The sequence below is a fragment of the Triticum aestivum genome, chromosome 1A, assembly GCF_018294505.1.
Source record: "Triticum aestivum cultivar Chinese Spring chromosome 1A, IWGSC CS RefSeq v2.1, whole genome shotgun sequence".
NCBI classification, from domain to species: domain Eukaryota; kingdom Viridiplantae; phylum Streptophyta; class Magnoliopsida; order Poales; family Poaceae; genus Triticum; species Triticum aestivum.
This window is the reverse complement of record NC_057794.1, coordinates 494,426,176-494,430,630: the sequence shown is the minus strand read 5'-3', so window position 1 is coordinate 494,430,630 and position 4,455 is coordinate 494,426,176.

The window sequence follows — 4,455 nt, the reverse complement described above, 5'->3', positions numbered from 1 at the left end:
TCTTTTTTTGTAGTGCTAGAACAAATATATGACTCTATATGAATGCCTCCGGCGGTGTACCGGGATGTGCAATGATCTAGCGTAGCAATGACATCAAAAAAAGGAAAAGCCATGAAAACAGCATGCTAGCTATCTTACGATCATGCAAAGCAATATGACAATGAATGCTCAACTCATGTATATGATGATAATGGAAGTTGCATGGCAATATATCTCGGAATGGCTATGGAAATGCCATGATAGGTAGGTATGGTGGCTATTTTGAGGAAGATATAAGAAGGTTTATGTGTGACAGAGCATATCATATCACGGGGTTTGGATGCACCGGTGAAGTTTGCACCAACTCTCGAGGTGAGAAAGGGCAATGCACGATACCAAAGAGGCTAGCAATGATGGAAGGGTGAGAGTGCGTATAATCCATGGACTCACATTAGTCATAAAGAACTCATATACTTATTGCAAAAGTTTATTAGACCTCGAAGCAAAGTACTACTACTCATGCCCCTAGGGGGATAGATTGGTAGGAAAAGACCATCGCTCGTCCCCGACCGCCACTCATAAGGAAGACAATCAATAAATAAATCATGCTCCGACTTCGTTACATAACGGTTCACCATACGTGCATGCTACGGGAATCACAAACCTCAACACAAGTATTTCTACTAATCCACAACTACCCACTAGCATGACTCTAATATCACCATCTTTATATCACAAAACTATTGCAAGGAATCAAACATATCATATTCAGTGATCTACAAGTTTTATGTAGGATTTTATGACTAACCATGTGAATGACCAGTTCTTGTCATCTCTCTAAATAGATATAAGTGAAGCAAGAGAGTTTAATTATTTCTACAAAAAGATATGCCCGTGCTCTAACAAATATAAGTGAAGCAAAAGAGCATTCTACAAATGGCGGTTTTCTATGTAAAGAGAAATAGGCAATCCAAACTTCAAATGATATAAGTGAAGCACATGAAGCATTCTATAAAGCCATACTCAAAAGATATAAGTGAAGTGCAATGAGCATTCTATAAATCAACCAAGGACTATCTCATACCAGCATGGTTCATAAAATAAAAATGAAAACTAAAAGCAAAAGACGCTCCAAGATTGCACATATCGCATGAACGAAACGAATCCGAAAACATACCGATACTTGTTGAAGAAAGAGGGGATGCCTTCCGGGGAATCCCCAAGCTTAGACGCTTGAGTCTCCTTGAATATTTACTTGGGGTGCCTCGGTCATCCACAAGCTTGAGCTCTTGCCTCTCTTCCTTCTTCTCACACCGAGACCTTCTCGATCATCGAACACTTCATCCACACAAAACTTCAACAGAAAACTCGATAAGATCCGTTAGTATAATAAAGCAAATCAATACTCTAAGTACTGTTGTAAACCAATTCATATTTTGTTTTTGCAATGTAGCTACTGTAATATAACTTTTTCATGGCTTAATCCACTGATATAATTCAATAATTTCATCAAAACAAGCAAACTATGCATCAAAAACAGAATCTGTCTAAAACGGAACAGTCTGTAATAATCTGAACATTCACCATACTTATGATATTTGAAAAATTCTTCCAAAATTAGGAAAAATAAAAAATTTGTATATAAATACAGTGCAAAAAGAATCAGAACCATTTGACGTTACAGTAAAAAATGTAAAATCGCGCACTACAGCCAAAGTTTCTGTCATGCACCGTACAAACCAACAAGCAAAGTAAACATCCTAAAGGCAAACCTTGGCACATTATTTTTATAATACAATGGAATTGTACAAGGGGATAATTATTTTTGTTGAAAAGTTTCTGTAATCAAGATTCACAAAGTTTCCATGAGCATGAACAAAGTTCAAGGCTAGCTCCCACTTCAACAATGCTTGTCTCTCTTACTTTCACTTTCTTTTTTGAAAAAGATTTAGGTTCCCCTCTTATTTTTGTTTTAAAACTATATAAAAGCACTCAACATAAATAAATGACTCTCTAAAACTTCCGGGTTGTCTCCCTGGCAGTGCTTTCTTTAAAGCCATTAAGCTAGGCATATAGTGCTCAAGTAGTGAATCCACCCGGATCCCAAGGTATATCAAAGCCAATTTTAATTAACAATGATTTGTAATTTAGTAGTGAGCACAAAGTAACATATATCATGTAACAACGAAGTCTAACTCTCTTCCTATGCATCGGCATGTCATAAAATAACAATTCATGCACACATAGTAAAGGCCAATGCATAGTATAAAGAGTTTCTTGCAATTTTATCGTATTGGAAACATAGAGGGGTGGAGATATAGTTCCTCTCTCATAATAATTGCAAGTAGGAGCAGCAAGCACATGCATATTATATCTATCAAAATCATCATGTGTATTAGTAAAAGGCAACCCATCAATATAATCCTTAATAAGCACAAACTTCTCCGATATAGTGTAGTTTGGAGAATTCAAAAAGATAATAGGACTATCATGTGTGGGTGCAATAGCAATAATTTCATGTTTAACATAAGGAACTATAGCAAGTTCATCTCCATAAGCATCATTCATATTGGCATCTTGGCCACAAGCATAGCAAGCATCATCAAAAAGGGATATTTCAAAAGAATCAACGAGATCATAGCAATTATCATAGCATTCATCCTTCGGTAAGCACGAAGGGAAATTAAACAATGTATGAGTTGAAGAGTTAATCTCATTAGAAGGTGGGCACGGGTGATCAATCCGCTCTTCCTCCTTTTGTTCTTCGCTCTCCTCCTCATCTTTTTCATCCAATGAGCTCACAGTTTCATCAATTTCTTCTTCCATAGACTCCTGCAAAATATTAGTCTCTTCTTGGACAGCGGAGTAGTCCTCAATATATGGTTCAACATAGGCATTAGAAGCATAATTATCATAGCAATATTTAAGTATGGCAAAATTTTCCGATTTGTAAAGAGTAGCATCATACTTTTCAATCAAAGAAGCAATTTCGTAAGCACCCTTAAAAGCAACAAATTCTTCAATTTGTTGAACATCATAGTAATTATAAACACCCTTAGCATACAAAGATATGATTCCATTATCACTAAACTCACATTGATAGGGAAGGTGTTTCTTAGGCTTTTCAAAACAACAAGTAAAATCATATATTTCACATAAATTCCAAGCATAGCATTGCAAATGATGAATTTGAACCAGTAAAAGTTTCCCTTTTTCAGATATATGGTGTCGCACATAACAAGCATGCTCATCTAAAGATTTGCCCTCAACTAAGCTAGTTGGGGTTTCAGCACGAGCACATAGGGATCGAAGATGATCCAAGTAATAAGCTTCAGGAGTGTGATAGATTTTGAGTGGTTCTTCAACCATTGGTTCAGTAGGTACAACTAATTTTTTTGGTATTTTGCGTTTCCTACCCATAACTAAAGATAGAAAACAACTAAGAACAACAAATAAAAATTACTTAGTGATAAAGCAAACAAGCATACACGAGAATATTCACCCCATGCTATAACTCCCGGGCAACGGCGCCAGAAAAAGGTCTTGATAACCCACAAGTATAGGGGGTCAATTGTAGCCTCTTTCGATAAGTAAGAGTGTCGAACCCAATGAGGGGCTAAAGGTAGAACAAATATTCCCTCAAGTTCTATCGACCACCGATACAACTCTACGCACGCTTGACGTTCGCTTTACCTAGAACAAGTATGAAACTAGAAGTACTTTGTAGGTGTTGTTGGATAGGTTCGCAAGATAATAAATATTACGTAAATAAAAAGGGCTGTTTAGGTAAAGACACAACTAAGTTAGTTTTAGTAAAGAGCTTTTTGTTACGAGAAAGTTATTTGTCCCTAGGCAATCGATAACTAGACCGGTAATCATTATTGCAATTTTATTTGAGGGAGAGGCATAAGCTAACATACTTTCTCTACTTGGATCATATGCACTTATGATTGGAACTCTAGTAAGCATCTGCAACTACTAAAGATCATTAAGGTAAAACCCAACCATACCATTAAAGTATCAAGTCCTCTTTATCCCATACGTAAAGAACCTACTTACTCGGGTCTGTGCTTCTGTCACTCGCGCCACCCACCATAAGCAAATCATGAACATATTGCAAACCCTACAGCGGGAATCCCTCACGCTTGCGCGACACAGAGAGCACCATAGGACAGCACCAATAATAAAACATGCAACTCAAACCAATCACGATCATCAAATAACCCATAGGACAAAACGGATCTACTCAAACATCATAGGATAGCCATACATCAGTGGGAAATAATATATAGCATTGAGCATCATGTTTAAGTAGAGATTACAGCGGGTAAAAGAGGGGTTACACCTCTTCATAGAGGGGGAAGAGTTGGTGATGATGGCGGTGAAGTTGTTGGTGAAGATTGTGGTGATGATGATGGCCCCGGCGGTGTTCCGGCGCCACCGAAAGAGAGGGGGAGAGGGGCCCTGTCATGGTTT